This window comes from Podarcis liolepis (genome assembly GCF_965112155.1).
Source record: "Podarcis liolepis genome assembly, chromosome: W".
Lineage (NCBI taxonomy): Eukaryota > Metazoa > Chordata > Lepidosauria > Squamata > Lacertidae > Podarcis > Podarcis liolepis.
In genome coordinates, this window is record NC_139568.1 from 39,457,636 (window position 1) to 39,476,299 (window position 18,664).

Here is an 18,664-nt window from a genome sequence, read left to right on the forward strand (position 1 = left end):
CCAAAATGACTCCCAGGCTACGCACCTGGTCCTTCAGGGGCACAGTTACCTTATTCAGGACCAAGGAGTCCTCCATACCAGCCCGCCTCCTGTCCCCCAAAAACAGTACTTCTGTCTTGTCAGGATTCAACATCAATCCATTAGCCGCTGTCAGAGCTGCTTGAAGATCCTAGCTCACAGAGGATCACGCTAGCCAGCGATCATTAAGTAAAAGTCTTTATTGAATTACAGTTTCCATTCTCACGCTGCTGCGCGCAACTCTACGTCTAGTAGCTAGATCGGCGAAGCTCCGTCTGAGTCTCCGCCCCGTGTGCACCAACTTAATATCCTAGCCTTGCTCCACCTTTTCCGCCTGACTGTCCTCCTCTGGGTCCCTCTACCCCCCGGGGCTTCTTCCTTCCGGGATTCTTCTGACGCTGACCCGGACCCTCCTGCCTCCTTGCGCCGGGCTTTAGGACCTGGCTCCCTTTCGGGGCTGCTTACTGCGCCGCCTTCCTCTGCATTTGAACTTGGCGCGCGCGCCCAACCTTCCACTTTCCTCTTAACCGTTTCTTCGCTCCCCGATGGAGGTGTGGCCACTCCTGACTCATGCCCTCCCTCCTGTGGTGAGCTGCCAGCGCTTCCCCCCTGGCTCCCTTCCTCTTCCCTGCTTCCTGGCGGTGACGCTGGTCCCGATTTCCAGCTGCTCCCCCCTGAGTCCCCTCTGGCTCTATCTTCCTGGGGTGCCCCCCTAGACTCCCCCCTTGCCCTGGCCACTGGTGCTCCTTTCTGTGAATCCTCTGATTCACTGGAAAGACTAGGAGATCTCGGGTCGTCGTCATCACTCATCTTTTCTTCTGCCTCCTCCCCTTCGCTCTCTGTTTCCTCCCTTGCCCGTGCCTCTGCTCCTAAACCCCTGACATCCATCCCCCCCTCGAAGCCCCCCATTCCCCCCTCCCCTCCTTCCGGTGCTGGAGCTGGGGGCTGCTGTTGCAAAGGGACGAACGTCGGATATCGGTCGCTTCCCGTGGCGGGCCTCCATCTGAAGTCTCGCGGGTCTTCCTCCCTGCTCTCGTCGACAACGGTCACCTCCGCTTCCATCTCTGTGCCGCCGTGCTCGAAACCAGGGTCGTCCCCGAAAACGTCCATGTCCGTCTCTCCCTCACTTCCTCCTGGCGGTGTTGCTCGTCCTGGGCCTTCCAGCCACCGTCTGCGGAACTGCTCCTCTGGTCTATCGTCCCACCAATACGAGGGTTCTGATGCAGATCCCGAGGGTGACCCCTCCGGGGAACGGACGTCTTGTGTCGGGTCCTCGTCCGAGTCGAACCCCCGGAAAGTGCTGGCCGAAAGCGTGGGCGTGAAAAGCCAGTCGTCGAAAAAGTCTGCTGGCATAGGTCTATGGGGGAAGAGGGCATGAAACTCGTCTTTGAGGAGAGGTTCGTCCAAGGCGTAGCCCGGCACCCAGCTGTTCGCACTGGCCGGGGTGCCCTCCTTGGCGAGAAAGTATTCTACCCCCTCTTCCCCCCATCTGGAGTCCAAAATCTCCGTGACTTCGTTGATGCGCTCCTTCTGTGCCACTCCCGCGTGCCCTGTTCTGTCTCTGACCGGACTCGGCGCCGTTCCGGGTTCCTGGAACCTGTGCGGTGCCTTGTAGGGAGTGAGCACCGATCTGTGGAATACCGGATGCATTCTGGAACCCTCCGGAAGTGCCAGTCTGAAAGCTACCGGGTTGACCTGCTCTTCGACTTGGTAGGGCCCCAGTTGTTTATGCCCTAGTTTCTTCTTGGCCAACGACCTGGCCGGCACTGCGTGGGCTGCTAACCAAACCCAGTCTCCCACGTGGAGCTCTTCGCCAACCCTTCTGTGCTTGTCCGCTTGTACCTTGTATGCGTGCTTGGCCAGCTCCAGGTGGCGCCTCAGCTGATCGTGGACTTCCTGCAGCTCCGACGCGAACGCATCTGCTGTCTGCGGCTCCCCCTCCCCCATTCTTTCCAGTCCCGGGAAGGTTCTGGGGTGCCTCCCGTTGTTGGCGAAGAACGGCGTGACCCCCGTGGACACGTGCTTCGTGTTGTTGTAGGCGAACTCGGCAAGCGGCAGGTAATCCACCCACGTCGCAGGCTGTTGATTTGCATAACATCTCAGGTACTGCTGCATGATGGCATTGACCCGCTCCGCTTGCCCGTTGGTCTGCGGGTGTCTCGCCGATGCCAGGTTGATCTTGACGTTCAGGAAGCCCATCAGCTTCTGCCAGAAATTCGAGATGAACTGCCGCCCCCGGTCGGACAGAATAGACCGTGGCAGACCGTGAACCTTGAACACGTGTTCTATGAACAGTTTGGCGGTTTGCTCCGCCGTGGCCACCTTAGCACACGGAATGAAATGCGCCATCTTGGAAAACAGGTCCACCACCACCAGCACTGCCGTCTTGCCCCTCGAGCTGGGCAGATCCGTGACAAAGTCCAGGGCCACCCTTTCCCAAGGTTCGACCGGAGTTTGCAGCGGTTCCAACAGTCCGGCCGGCGGTTTGTGCACTGGTTTGGCCCTCTGGCAGGTGTCACACCTCGCCACGTAGTCTGCGACCTCCCCTCTCATTCCAGGCCACCAGAAATCCCTGGCTACTAATTCCACCGTCTTCTCCTTGCCAAAGTGCCCGGCCGTGGGCGCGTCGTGCAGCTGCTGCAGCACCTTGGCGCGAAGGTCGTCTCCCGGCACGTAGATGGCCCCTTTACGGATGAGCAATCCATCTCGTAGCTGGAAACCGTCGGCCGCAGCCGTGCCCCTTTGCACCTCTGCCATCTTTGCTTGCGCGAAGGAGTCATCCTGCAACGCTCGTCGCACCGCCTCCAGGTCCACGGTGGCCGCGGCGCACGCCCATACTGTTGGTGCGAAGATGTGCATGGCGGCCGCTGGCGTTGCGTCCTCCAGATACTGTGGCTTACGGGAGAGGGCGTCCGCCATGATGTTAGTGTCCCCCGGGACATACTCTATGCGGAAGTCGAAGTTCGCAAAAAACTCAGCCCAACGTATCTGCCTCTGGTTTAGGAACTGTGCCGTGCGCCAGTGCTCCAGATTCTTGTGGTCCGTGCAAACCTGCACCGTGTGCTTGGCGCCGACCAGGAAGTGCCTCCACGCTTTGAACGCTGCATGAATGGCCAGCAACTCCCTGTCCCAGATGGTGTAGTTCTGCTCGGACTTGCTGAGCTTCCTGGAGTAAAACGCTGCCGGTCGCCACACCCCCTGCTGGTCCTTTTGCAGCAGGACCGCCCCCACGGCTCTGTCCGAGGCGTCTGTCTCCACCCTCATCGGCCTGCTGGGGTTGACGTGAAGCAGCTGCTCTTCCGACGCGAAGAGACGCTTGAGTGCCTGAAAGGACTGCTCCGCCTCCTCTGTCCAAACGAACTTCTTTTTCTTGGAGCTAAGCGTGTCTGTGATGGCCGCTGTCTGCATAGCGAAGCCCTTGATAAACTTGCGATAGAAGTTCGCAAAGCCGACAAACCTCTGGACCTCCTTCCGGTTGCGTGGACTCTTCCAATCCAATACCGCGCGAACCTTGGCGCTGTCCATGGCGAGCCCCTTGTCAGACAACTTGTAGCCCAGAAAATCCACCTCCGTCACGTCAAATTGGCACTTCTCCAGCTTGGCGTAGAGCCTATGTTGCTTTAGTCTGGTCAGCACTTCCTTGACGTGTCTGTCATGCTCCTGCTGCGATTCCGAAAAGATCAGGATGTCATCTAAGAAACAGACGCACGTCTTGTAGAGAAGTCCCGCCAACACGTGATGCATGAAAGCTTGAAAAACGTGGGAGCCATTTTGCAATCCAAAGGGCATAACTCTGTATTCGTAGGTACCCAGTGGCGTGAACATGGCCGTCTTCCACTCATCTCCCTCCCGCATACGAATGAGGTTGTACGCCCCTCGCAGGTCTAACTTGGTGAACACTTTCCCCTTCCGCACCTTCGCCAGGAGGTCGTCGATTCGGGGCATGGGGAAGTCCGACGGCTTGGTCCCATTGTTTAAAATGCGATAGTCCACGACCAGTCTTTTTTGGGGCGTGTCTCGCTTTTTAACAAAGAATACTGGACTGCCCCCCGCTGCCTTGGACTCTCGGATGAAACCGCGCTCCAAATTATGATCTATGAACTGTTTGAGTTCCTGCAGCTCGTCCTCTGACATGGAATACAGTTTCCCCTTAGGCAGCGCCACCCCCGGCAGCAGGTCAATCTTGCAGTCATATGGTCTGTGAGGGGGTAGCCTGTCTGCCTCCTTCTCGCAGAAAACTTCCAAAAATTCTGCGTACTTGTGGGGAATCGCTTGCAGCGTGCCTAGCAGCAGCTGTGACTCCTCTTCCTCTCCTTCCTGCCGGGGCACGATGCAGTGTTCAGCACAAAAGGAAGAGCCGAAGATCAGCTGCCTCTGGTACCAAGCCAGCGTTGGGCTGTGCTTGTCCAGCCAACTCATTCCCAATACAATGGGCGTATCCGATAGTTGAGTGACATTGAAGCTGATGATTTCTTTGTGATTTCCAAGTCGCATCGCCATGGGCGGCGTCTGCTTCACCACTTGCCCCCCTAGCAACTCCCTGCCATCCACCGTGACAACCTGCAGGGGCAGTGTGGCCGGCAGCAACTGTATAGCGTGCTTGTCGACAAAGTCCTGCCCTATAAAGTCCGCGTTGCTGCCCGAGTCAACTGTGATGGGCACGTCAGTGGTGATTCCATTGGGCAGCTGGAGAGATGCGGTGAGCCTCACCACTGGTTTGGGCGGGAGGGGGTTCACGGGCTGTAAAACCTCTGGGGACTGCATCACTAACACGTCTGGCTGGGCCCCAGGGCCTCTTCCTCCAGCCAGACTGCGTCGTTTCCCTGCTGTGGTCCCCCTTGCTGCGTTGCTGCAGTCACCATTGCTGAGGCTGCAGTAAGCTTGTGGAGCCTCTGGGGACACTCTTTTGCCATATGCCCTGGCTCCTCACAGACGTAACACTTCCTGTTCCCTCTAGGAGGCTTCGCTTTCACTGCTGCCGGTGCTAGGGCTCTGGTTGCTGACTGAGCCCTTGCACCTCCAACCTCCATAGGTTCGGCTCCTCCTCCTGGCGGAGGCGTGGATTGCGCCCGCGCTGCTTCTCTGGGAAGGAAGGAGGGGCCCCTGGCTGGTTCGCGTCCTCCACGCCCTTCGTCCCTGCTCCACGGACGTTCTTCCAGCCTCACCCCCACTGCCAGTGCCCTCTGAACGACCTCCTGGGTGGTTCGGGGTCTCTCCCCCCTCGCGATCTCATCTTTAATCGAGTTGTGCAGCCCCTCCCAAAAGAGGTCTCTTACAGGGGCCGAATCTCTGTCCCATTCCAGGGCACTGACCAAGGCGAAAAAGCGGGCATGATACTGCCTGACGCTGGCCCTCCCTTGTCTCAGCCCATGCACCTCCTTCCGTGCAAGATCCACGTCAATACTTGATAAAAAACACCCATCCATCGCTTTAATAAAGGCATCTGCATTCTGGAGCGCCGGATCCTTATCTCTCCATAAATTGCGTAGCCATGCTTTAGCATCCCCATGCAAATGGGACATGATGAATCCCACTCTCTCTTGCTCATCTCTAAAGTCTTTATGCAGCAGTTGCAGTGCGCACAGTACGTCTGCTCTAAAGTTGGGATACTGTTGCAGGTTCCCATCGAAGTGAGAGACCAGCCCGCCTGTTCGTCTCGCCAACCCAATTCCCTCCTGCCTGGGTGTCTGCTTTGTCAGCACGTCTAACCTGACCTGGAGATCCCTGCAGGCGGCAGCTGCCTCCTCCTCTCTCTTCCTGGATGCGAGAGCCTCGGCATTCAGTTGTGCCACTGCTTTTCTGAGTTCCTCTATCTGCTGCTCAGCCGTCATGTCGTCTGCTGTTCGTGAGCTCGCTAGTAGGCACCTGTTTCTCTCCCCTCCTCGAGGCTGTAGATGCCCACAATCGAGAGACGGAGCTTACTGTCAGAGCTGCTTGAAGATCCTAGCTCACAGAGGATCACGCTAGCCAGCGATCATTAAGTAAAAGTCTTTATTGAATTACAGTTTCCATTCTCACGCTGCTGCGCGCAACTCTACGTCTAGTAGCTAGATCGGCGAAGCTCCGTCTGAGTCTCCGCCCCGTGTGCACCAACTTAATATCCTAGCCTTGCTCCACCTTTTCCGCCTGACTGTCCTCCTCTGGGTCCCTCTACCCCCCGGGGCTTCTTCCTTCCGGGATTCTTCTGACGCTGACCCGGACCCTCCTGCCTCCTTGCGCCGGGCTTTAGGACCTGGCTCCCTTTCGGGGCTGCTTACTGCGCCGCCTTCCTCTGCATTTGAACTTGGCGCGCGCGCCCAACCTTCCACTTTCCTCTTAACCGTTTCTTCGCTCCCCGATGGAGGTGTGGCCACTCCTGACTCATGCCCTCCCTCCTGTGGTGAGCTGCCAGCGCTTCCCCCCTGGCTCCCTTCCTCTTCCCTGCTTCCTGGCGGTGACGCTGGTCCCGATTTCCAGCTGCTCCCCCCTGAGTCCCCTCTGGCTCTATCTTCCTGGGGTGCCCCCCTAGACTCCCCCCTTGCCCTGGCCACTGGTGCTCCTTTCTGTGAATCCTCTGATTCACTGGAAAGACTAGGAGATCTCGGGTCGTCGTCATCACTCATCTTTTCTTCTGCCTCCTCCCCTTCGCTCTCTGTTTCCTCCCTTGCCCGTGCCTCTGCTCCTAAACCCCTGACATCCATCCCCCCCTCGAAGCCCCCCATTCCCCCCTCCCCTCCTTCCGGTGCTGGAGCTGGGGGCTGCTGTTGCAAAGGGACGAACGTCGGATATCGGTCGCTTCCCGTGGCGGGTCTCCATCTGAAGTCTTGCGGGTCTTCCTCCCTGCTCTCGTCGACAACGGTCACCTCCGCTTCCATCTCTGTGCCGCCGTGCTCGAAACCAGGGTCGTCCCCGAAAACGTCCATGTCCGTCTCTCCCTCACTTCCTCCTGGCGGTGTTGCTCGTCCTGGGCCTTCCAGCCACCGTCTGCGGAACTGCTCCTCTGGTCTATCGTCCCACCAATACGAGGGTTCTGATGCAGATCCCGAGGGTGACCCCTCCGGGGAACGGACGTCTTGTGTCGGGTCCTCGTCCGAGTCGAACCCCCGGAAAGTGCTGGCCGAAAGCGTGGGCGTGAAAAGCCAGTCGTCGAAAAAGTCTGCTGGCATAGGTCTATGGGGGAAGAGGGCATGAAACTCGTCTTTGAGGAGAGGTTCGTCCAAGGCGTAGCCCGGCACCCAGCTGTTCGCACTGGCCGGGGTGCCCTCCTTGGCGAGAAAGTATTCTACCCCCTCTTCCCCCCATCTGGAGTCCAAAATCTCCGTGACTTTGTTGATGCGCTCCTTCTGTGCCACTCCCGCGTGCCCTGTTCTGTCTCTGACCGGACTCGGCGCCGTTCCGGGTTCCTGGAACCTGTGCGGTGCCTTGTAGGGAGTGAGCACCGATCTGTGGAATACCGGATGCATTCTGGAACCCTCCGGAAGTGCCAGTCTGAACGCTACCGGGTTGACCTGCTCTTCGACTTGGTAGGGCCCCAGTTGTTTATGCCCTAGTTTCTTCTTGGCCAACGACCTGGCCGGCACTGCGTGGGCTGCTAACCAAACCCAGTCTCCCACGTGGAGCTCTTCGCCAACCCTTCTGTGCTTGTCCGCTTGTACCTTGTATGCGTGCTTGGCCAGCTCCAGGTGGCGCCTCAGCTGATCGTGGACTTCCTGCAGCTCCGACGCGAACGCATCTGCTGTCTGCGGCTCCCCCTCTCCCATTCTTTCCAGTCCCGGGAAGGTTCTGGGGTGCCTCCCGTTGTTGGCGAAGAACGGCGTGACCCCCGTGGACACGTGCTTCGTGTTGTTGTAGGCGAACTCGGCAAGCGGCAGGTAATCCACCCACGTCGCAGGCTGTTGATTTGCATAACATCTCAGGTACTGCTGCATGATGGCATTGACCCGCTCTGCTTGCCCGTTGGTCTGCGGGTGTCTCGCCGACGCCAGGTTGATCTTGACGTTCAGGAAGCCCATCAGCTTCTGCCAGAAATTCGAGATGAACTGCCGCCCCCGGTCGGACAGAATAGACCGTGGCAGACCGTGAACCTTGAACACGTGGTCTATGAACAGTTTGGCGGTTTGCTCCGCCGTGGCCACCTTAGCACACGGAATGAAATGCGCCATCTTGGAAAACAGGTCTACCACCACCAGCACTGCAGTCTTGCCCCTCGAGCTGGGCAGATCCGTGACAAAGTCCAGGGCCACCCTTTCCCAAGGTTCGACCGGAGTTTGCAGCGGTTCCAACAGTCCGGCCGGCGGTTTGTGCACTGGTTTGGCCCTCTGGCAGGTGTCACACCTCGCCACGTAGTCTGCGACCTCCCCTCTCATTCCAGGCCACCAGAAATCCCTGGCTACTAATTCCACCGTCTTCTCCTTGCCAAAGTGCCCGGCCGTGGGCGCGTCGTGCAGCTGCTGCAGCACCTTGGCGCGAAGGTCGTCTCCCGGCACGTAGATGGCCCCTTTACGGATGAGCAATCCATCTCGTAGCTGGAAACCGTCGGCCGCAGCCGTGCCCCTTTGCACCTCTGCCATCTTTGCTTGCGCGAAGGAGTCATCCTGCAACGCTCGTCGCACCGCCTCCAGGTCCACGGTGGCCGCGGCGCACGCCCATACTGTTGGTGCGAAGATGTGCATGGCGGCCGCTGGCGTTGCGTCCTCCAGATACTGTGGCTTACGGGAGAGGGCGTCCGCCATGATGTTAGTGTCCCCCGGGACATACTCTATGCGGAAGTCGAAGTTCGCAAAAAACTCAGCCCAACGTATCTGCCTCTGGTTTAGGAACTGTGCCGTGCGCCAGTGCTCCAGATTCTTGTGGTCCGTGCAAACCTGCACCGTGTGCTTGGCGCCGACCAGGAAGTGCCTCCACGCTTTGAACGCTGCATGAATGGCCAGCAACTCCCTGTCCCAGATGGTGTAGTTCTGCTCGGACTTGCTGAGCTTCCTGGAGTAAAACGCTGCCGGTCGCCACACCCCCTGCTGGTCCTTTTGCAGCAGGACCGCCCCCACGGCTCTGTCCGAGGCGTCTGTCTCCACCCTCATCGGCCTGCTGGGGTTGACGTGAAGCAGCTGCTCTTCCGACGCGAAGAGACGCTTGAGTGCCTGAAAGGACTGCTCCGCCTCCTCTGTCCAAACGAACTTCTTTTTCTTGGAGCTAAGCGTGTCTGTGATGGCCGCTGTCTGCATAGCGAAGCCCTTGATAAACTTGCGATAGAAGTTCGCAAAGCCGACAAACCTCTGGACCTCCTTCCGGTTGCGTGGACTCTTCCAATCCAATACCGCGCGAACCTTGGCGCTGTCCATGGCGAGCCCCTTGTCAGACAACTTGTAGCCCAGAAAATCCACCTCCGTCACGTCAAATTGGCACTTCTCCAGCTTGGCGTAGAGCCTATGTTGCTTTAGTCTGGTCAGCACTTCCTTGACGTGTCTGTCATGCTCCTGCTGCGATTCCGAAAAGATCAGGATGTCATCTAAGAAACAGACGCACGTCTTGTAGAGAAGTCCCGCCAACACGTGATGCATGAAAGCTTGAAAAACGTGGGAGCCATTTTGCAATCCAAAGGGCATAACTCTGTATTCGTAGGTACCCAGTGGCGTGAACATGGCCGTCTTCCACTCATCTCCCTCCCGCATACGAATGAGGTTGTACGCCCCTCGCAGGTCTAACTTGGTGAACACTTTCCCCTTCCGCACCTTCGCCAGGAGGTCGTCGATTCGGGGCATGGGGAAGTCCGACGGCTTGGTCCCATTGTTTAAAATGCGATAGTCCACGACCAGTCTTTTTTGGGGCGTGTCTCGCTTTTTAACAAAGAATACTGGACTGCCCCCCGCTGCCTTGGACTCTCGGATGAAACCGCGCTCCAAGTTATGATCTATGAACTGTTTGAGTTCCTGCAGCTCGTCCTCTGACATGGAATACAGTTTCCCCTTAGGCAGCGCCACCCCCGGCAGCAGGTCAATCTTGCAGTCATATGGTCTGTGAGGGGGTAGCCTGTCTGCCTCCTTCTCGCAGAAAACTTCCAAAAATTCTGCGTACTTGTGGGGAATCGCTTGCGGCGTGCCTAGCAGCAGCTGTGACTCCTCTTCCTCTCCTTCCTGCCGGGGCACGATGCAGTGTTCAGCACAAAAGGAAGAGCCGAAGATCAGCTGCCTCTGGTACCAAGCCAGCGTTGGGCTGTGCTTGTCCAGCCAACTCATTCCCAATACAATGGGCGTATCCGATAGTTGAGTGATGTCAGGGGTTCAGGAGCAGAGACGCAGAGAAGGGAGGAGACAGAGAGCGAGGGGGAGGAATACGAAGGAAGGATGAGTGGGGATGACGACCCGAGATCACCGAGCCTGTCTAGCGAGTCCGAGGATTCCCAGAAGGGAGCGCCAGCAGCCAGAGCAAGGGGGGAGAGCAGGGGGACACCCCAGGAAGAAGGGTCCAGAGAGGGATCAGAAAGCAGCAGTTGGAGATCGGGACCCACGTTCCCAGCCGGGAGCAGCGGGGAGAAAGGGGACCAGATATCGGGCTCCGGAGACTTTCAGAAGGAGGGAGGGCATGAGTCAGGAGTAGTCACGCCCACCTCGGGGAGCGAGGAAACGATCAAGAGGAAAGTGGAGAGTTGGGCGCGCGCGCCAAGTTCAAATGTAACGGAAGCTGGCGCAGTCAGCAGCCCAGAGAGTGAACCGGGTCCCAAAGCCCGCCGCAAGGAGGCGGAAGGGTCAGGGGGGTCCGCGTCAGAAGAGAGTAGGAAGGGAGAGACCCAGGGGGGCAGGAGGACCCAGAGACGGAAGGAAAGGCGCAGGAGGTGGAGCAAGGCTAGGGTATTAAGCTGGTGCGCTAGAGGCGGAGACTCAGACGGGTCTTCGTCGTTCTGACCTAGAAGAAGTAGGGCTGCACGTTGCAGTTTGGAAATGGAACCTGTAATCCAATAAAGACTCTTTGAAACTGAACGCTGGCTGACTTGGTCCTATGTGAGCTGGGACTGGGCGGCAGCCCTGACAGTAAGACCCGTCTCACAAGCTTCTGACACCTGATACCTCGCAGCGGAGACAGAAGCAGCTGGAGGAGGGGATCGGTGTGTGGGAGCAAGCTCACGACGGTTGGCAAAGATGACGGAAGCAGAGAAAGTTTCAGCGCTGCAACAGGCAGTTACCCAATTGAATGCGGAGGTACTGGCATCCAAGAAAAGGGAGGAGGATGCGGCAGCCGCCTACCGAGATCTCCACGCCAGGTTTGAAGCATGGGTTAAGCATGGGCAGCCAGGACCCAGACCGGAGGGGGTTGGGTTGGCACGGAGAGCAGGAGGGCTGGTGGCTCACTTCGATGGGAATTTACAACAGTACCCCAACTTTCGAGCAGATGTGATGTGCGCACTGCAACTGCTGGCAAAAGACTTTAGAGATGAACAAGAGAAAGTGGGGTTTATACTGTCCCATTTGCATGGGGATGCGAAAGCGTGGCTGCGCAATTTGTGGAGGGATAAAGATCCGGCGCTTCAGAGTGCAGATGCCTTTATCAAAGCGATGGATGCATGTTTTTTGTCTACCATTGATGTGGATCTTGCCCGACGGGAGATTCATGGACTGAAACAAGGGAGGGCGAGCGTCCGGCAGTACCACGCCCGCTTTTTTGCGCTGGTCAGTGCATTGGAATGGGACCGGGACTCGCCCCCAGTCAGGGACCTGTTCTGGGAGGGTCTCAGCTCTGCTGTGAAGGATGAAATTGCGAGGGGGGAGAGGCCCCGAAGCACGCAGGAGGTGGTCCAAAGGGCGCTGACTGTGGGGGTGAGGCTGGAAGAACGTCCATGGTGCAGAGATGAAGGACGTGGAGGGCGCGAAGCAGCGAGAAGTTTCTCTTTCGTTCCAAGGGAAGCAGCGCGTGCGCAATCCACACCTCCGCCAGGAGGGGGAGTGGAACCTATGGAAGTGGGAGGCGCCAGGGCTCAGTCAGCTAGCAGAGCCTCTGCACCGACAGCAGTCAAGACTAAACCTCCTAGAGGGACCAGGAAGTGTTACATATGCGAGAGCCCTCAACACTTGGCGAAAGAGTGTCCCCAGAGGAGCTCCAAGCACACTGCAGCCTCCGCAACGGTGAAAGTGGCCACGCAATGCAGCGAAGCTCAGCAGGGAAACGACGATGTCTGGCTGGAGACAGAGGCACTGGGGCCCAGCCAGACGCATCAGTGAAGCAGTCCCCAGCGATATTGCAACCCACGGACCCCCTCCCACCCAAACCAGTAGTGCAACTCACAGCGTCTCTCCAGCTACCCAATGGAGTCACCATCGAAGTGCCGCTTTCTGTGGATTCTGGAAGCAACGCAGACTTTATAGCACAGGATTTTGTGGAGCAGCACGCTATAAAGCTGCTGCCTGCCACTCTGCCCCTGCAAGTCGTCACAGTGGATGGCAGAGAGTTGCTAGGGGGGCAGGTGGTGAAGCAGACGCCACCAATGGTGATGCAACTTGGTAACCACAGGGAAGTCATCAGTTTTAATGTCACCCGACTGTCGGACACGCCCATTGTGTTGGGCATGAGTTGGCTGGACAGGCACAGTCCAACGCTGGCTTGGTACCAGAGACAGCTGATCTTCGGCTCCTCTTACTGCGCAGAACACTGCATCCTGCCCAGGCAGGAGGGGGAGGAGGAGGACTCACAACTGCAGTTGGGAACGTTGCAAGCAGTTCCCCACAAATACGCGGACTTTCTGGAGGTCTTCTGCGAGAAAGAGGCAGACAAGCTACCACCGCACAGGCAATATGACTGCAAGATTGACCTCCTGCCAGGGGCGACGCTGCCGAAGGGGAAGCTATATTCCATGTCTGAGGACGAACTACAGGAACTCAAACAGTTCATCGATCACAATTTGCAGCGCGGTTTCATCCGGGAGTCCAGCGCAGTAGGGGGCAGTCCTGTTTTCTTCGTGAAGAAAAAGGACACGCCCCAAAAAAGATTGGTCGTGGATTACCGCCTCTTAAACAGAATGACCAAGCCCTCCGATTTCCCTATGCCCAGGATTGACGACCTGCTGGCGAAGGTGCACAAGGGCACGGCGAAGGGCGACGAGTTCCAGATACGAGACGGCTTGCTCTTACGTAGAGGGGCCGTCTACGTGCCGGGAGACGAACTTCGCGCCCGGGTACTGCAGCAGCTGCACGACGCACCCACGGCCGGGCACTTTGGCACAGAAAAAACGGTGGAATTGGTCGCAAGAGACTTTTGGTGGCCCAGACTGAGGGGGGAAGTCGCGGACTACGTCGCGAGGTGCGACACCTGCCAGAGGGCCAAGCCGGTGCACAAACCACCGGCGGGACTGCTGGAACCGCTGCAAACGCCGTTTGAACCATGGGAGAGAGTGGCCCTGGACTTTGTCACGGATCTCCCCAGCTCGAGAGGCAAGACAGCTGTACTAGTGGTGGTGGACTTGTTCACCAAGATGGCACATTTCATACCGTGTGCGAAGGTGGCCACGGCAGAACAAACAGCCAAATTGTTCATAGATCACGTGTTCAAAGTGCACGGGCTGCCGCGGTCTATACTGTCCGACCGCGGACGCCAGTTCATCTCGAATTTCTGGCAAAAGCTGATGGGCTTCCTGAACGTCAAGATCAACCTGACATCGGCAAGGCACCCGCAGACCAACGGGCAAGCGGAGAGGGTCAATGCCATCATGCAGCAGTACCTGAGATGCTATGCCAATCAACAGCCTGCGACGTGGGTGGATTACCTGCCGCTCGCCGAATTCGCCTACAACAACACGAAACACGTATCCACAGGGGTGACGCCGTTCTTCGCCAACAATGGGAGGAATCCCAGAACCTTCCCGGGACTGGACAGAGTGGGGGAAGGGGAACCACAGACGGCGGACGCTTTCGCATCTGAGTTGCAAGAGGTCCACGATCAACTCAGACGGCAGCTGGAGCTGGCGAAGCACGCATACAAGGTCCAAGCTGACAAGCACAGGCGAGTTGGCGAGGAGATCCGAGTGGGAGACTGGGTCTGGTTGGCAGCCCACGCGGTGCCGACCCGATCGTTAGCCAAGAGGAAGCTAGGGCACAAGCAACTCGGTCCATACCGAGTCGAAGCGCAGATCAACCCGGTGGCTTTCCGGCTGGTGCTACCAGAGGGTTCCAGGATGCATCCGGTGTTCCACAGGTCGGTGCTCACTCCCTACAGGGCACCGCACAGGTTCCAGGAACCAGGAACGGCACCGAGTCAGTCTCCGGAGCGGACGGAGGTGGGAAGATTGCCACAGCAGGACCCCATCAACGAAGTCACGGAGATTTTGGACTCCAGATGGGGGGAAGACGGAGTAGAATATCTACTAGCAAGGGAGGGCACCCGGGCCAGTACTAATAGCTGGGTGCCGGACTACGCCTTGGAGGAACCCCTGCTCAAGGATGAGTTTCATGCCCTTTTCCCACACAGACCTATGCCAGCGGGCTTCTTCGACGACTGGTTGTTCACGCCCACGCTTTCCTCCAGCACGTTCCATGGCTTCGACTCGGAAGGGGAACCCGCACCGCGCACACGTTCCCCAGAGGGGTCACCGGAGGGTTCGGCGTCCGACAACTCGTATTGGTGGGACGATCGGCCAGAGGAGCAGTGGCGCCGGAAGTGGCAGGAGACACCAGGTCCAGCGACAGACGCAGAGACGGACATGGACGTTTGCGGGGAGGACCTTGGTTTCGAGCACGGCGGCACCGAAATGGAGGCGGAGGAGACCACCGTTGACGAACGCGGGGAGGAAGACTCGGAGGTCTTCAGTTGGCGGCCAGCAACGGGGAGCGAACTGTATCCGACATTCACTCCCGTGATGACGGAGCACCCACCAACCACCCTTGAAAGCGGGGAGGGGGGAAGGGGGGGCTTCGAGGGGGGGATGGATGTCAGGGGTTCAGGAGCAGAGACGCAGAGAAGGGAGGAGACAGAGAGCGAGGGGGAGGAATACGAAGGAAGGATGAGTGGGGATGACGACCCGAGATCACCGAGCCTGTCTAGCGAGTCCGAGGATTCCCAGAAGGGAGCGCCAGCAGCCAGAGCAAGGGGGGAGAGCAGGGGGACACCCCAGGAAGAAGGGTCCAGAGAGGGATCAGAAAGCAGCAGTTGGAGATCGGGACCCACGTTCCCAGCCGGGAGCAGCGGGGAGAAAGGGGACCAGATATCGGGCTCCGGAGACTTTCAGAAGGAGGGAGGGCATGAGTCAGGAGTAGTCACGCCCACCTCGGGGAGCGAGGAAACGATCAAGAGGAAAGTGGAGAGTTGGGCGCGCGCGCCAAGTTCAAATGTAACGGAAGCTGGCGCAGTCAGCAGCCCAGAGAGTGAACCGGGTCCCAAAGCCCGCCGCAAGGAGGCGGAAGGGTCAGGGGGGTCCGCGTCAGAAGAGAGTAGGAAGGGAGAGACCCAGGGGGGCAGGAGGACCCAGAGACGGAAGGAAAGGCGCAGGAGGTGGAGCAAGGCTAGGGTATTAAGCTGGTGCGCTAGAGGCGGAGACTCAGACGGGTCTTCGTCGTTCTGACCTAGAAGAAGTAGGGCTGCACGTTGCAGTTTGGAAATGGAATCTGTAATCCAATAAAGACTCTTTGAAACTGAACGCTGGCTGACTTGGTCCTATGTGAGCTGGGACTGGGCGGCAGCCCTGACAGGTGCGAAGAGGGCTTCTCTAAGGAGGTACCAGCTCTTCCAGTGGGAAGTGCAAACCATGCCATACGCCTTGTGTACTGTACTCAAAATGGTCTTGCAAGATCAGATCAAAATCCTACCTGGTTCAGCATTCTCCCTCTCCTTCCTTCTGTCTGTGTCCTTTTAAGCAGAGCAACGTTGGTCTACTCCCTGCTGCTGTATTTCCCTTGGGGAGAAGCAGAAAAGGCTCCCTATCTCTATTCCCTATGGGTTCCCTGTATTCCAACCCTTTGAATCACATCATAGGTCATCCTTTGCTCCCCCCTCCCTTTCCCCACTGTTTCAAGAATGACTTTTCCATTTTTGTTCCTAGATTATCCATGGGATAAATCCAATCAGAAATCAATACAAATAGACTTGGCAAAGTTTAAGGAACTGGATGCCTATGCACAGAAGGTATGCTGTCTCTTATTGTGATATATGCAGCAAGGAATTTGCTAGGATGCCGAGGTTTTTAAGGTGCATTTGGAATTTGAGAGTGCTTTCAAGTGTCCTCTCCTGATAGGAGGCAATTACTTCTGTTCAGATGGAAGGTCCAAACTGGGAACATCATGAGTCACAAGACCCTGCTCCTGTTTTCCAGAAAACTAACACGGTGGAGCACCTATTCACATGCGCTGCACACACCATGCATTTAAAGAACACCAACTCCCCAAAAGAACTATGGGAGCTGTAGTTTTCCCCTCACAGAGCTACAAATCCTAGAACCCTTAACAAACCACAGGATTCTCTTTCTCTCTCTGTGCGTGCGTGAATGAAATGCATGTATATACACCCATATTTAGTTATTTTGCAGCATTGCTTTGCTTTAAAAATTCAGGAGATAGCTCCAAAGTCAATTCGGAGGAGAGCTAGCAATCATAGGCAATATGAAAGGGTTTGAACGACTCCTCTCTCTTTCACAATTCACTTTCGATCGTATTTAGACTACAGACTGAAATTGATTTGGTAGTTATTTCCTCTCCTCGGGGAACTCCGAGTACTATACTTCTGTGAACAAGGCTAGCAGTCATTAACAGAAAATTCTCAGTGCCCTTGCCAAACCACAACTCCCAGGAATCTCTGGGGGGCCTCGCCAGAATTAAACTGGCATAAAATTAATATACTGGTGCAGTAATCAGCCCTGGGTTTCCCCCAGTGCTGTCAAGTGACAACAGTAGGGCCGGCTCAGGATTCAGGGTTGCCTTGGTCCCTCCCTGCCCCCAGAATGCCCCCCCCCGCAGTTGTACTTCCACCCACCCAAAGGTGCAATGGGCAGTGGCGAAGCTGCATGCTCCGGCACCAGGGGCGGAGAGCAGGCAGGCGTGTGTCCCGGGGGCGTGGCACATCGCCTGCGGGGGCGTGAAGATTGTAGAAATAACATGCCTGTGAACCCTGGAAAAAGGAAAGGTTAATCATGCGTCTCCCTTCAGAACAACTTCCCCCCCAAGGGTACATTTTTGGCAAGTATAATAAATTCTTTGATCAATCAAGTAAAACACATACACTTAATCGACTAACTGTGGAATCCCAGTGAATTCAGCAAGAGACACTCTTGTAAGTGCACGCAGGATTGCACCCTAAAATTTCTTTAAACAAGTGGACTTAGGTAGAAGAAAGGAACTGGTACCCCCTTGTCCATATTAACTGCTTCCAAGTCTATTTACCTTCTGTGAAACAGGTGAATGTCAGGAATAGCGTGAAAAACCTGGTGAGTGTCTTGCTCCAAAAAGCCCACAGTGACCTGGAGAAAGTGCGAGCCATTTGGATGTGGATCTGCCACCATATAGGTAGGTGGGGGTACCACCTTTCTGCATACTTGAGTCCCCTTGCCTCTGACAACTTCCGGTATTAAAAGATCAGCCTTTGTCACTGCCCTGCGCCCATGAATCCAGCTCTGTAGCAGAGTTCTTTAGCAGACACCCAGTCCAGTGATTGCCAGCCAAGGAAGATGGATACGTAAGGTCATATCAAAGCAAGTTATATTCAGAGTAGACCGGCTGAAATCAAAGGATGTAAGTAACTCATGGACATTAAATTTAGTGGGTCTACTCCGAGCATGGCTTCTTTGCAGCTGTCTCGGGCATTTTCACCATTTCATAGCCAGTCATGTCAGCTCCATTTGCACAAAGGATTCTGGATTGTAACCTGTGTGGATCAGTGATTTGGTGTTTGGCTCACACAGAGCTTGACTGGGATCTCTGTTCAGCCATGAATCTCAGAAGGGATCAGGAGGTGCTCATTGATAACAGAAATCATTGGGTTAAAGCTCACTGAAAGTGCCGCGGTAGCATTATTATCAATTTACGATGGGGTGGAAGGTTTGCAGGCTATGAAGGCCTCGCTCACAAATTTATTGAAAGCTGCACGGATTATGATAGCTAGCAAGTGGAAGGGGCAAGCAGAATATAAAATGGAAAAATGGTATGAAGAGGTGTGGGATATATAGCTATTAATGATAAATGAACATGTGCCATTAAGGTAAGACGGGGAATATGCAGGAGGAATGATTTTGAGGAGATATGGAGGGTGTTTGTAGAATTTGTACTGTTACAACGGAAAGGGGTCAAACCATCGCTAGAGGTGTTGAAATTTTGGGAGGTTGGATAGTTACCATGGAATGGTCTCGCTGGTGGGGTGCACATTTTTATTCTTATTTATTTATTCTTATTACCTTGTCAAAATAAAGTAAAGGTCGCAGCACGGGAGGAGAGGAGATGTCTCCCGACTCCTAACCCTTGCACCAGTGTGCATTTTTATTTGGCAACGAGACCCTGGGTCTACACAAAGCGGATTTACGAGTGCTTCCAGACTTTCTCTTTTGAGGTGCGATTCAATCACATATGGGCAAATTCATGTTGTGCAATCAAAAGTTCATTTGGAGCTCTTGCAAGACAAGCCACCCCACCCCCCCAATCAGATTTTGGCAACCAGGAAAGATATCGAGAAACACGATGGAAAGTGTTGCAAAGTGTTGCCACCCCAC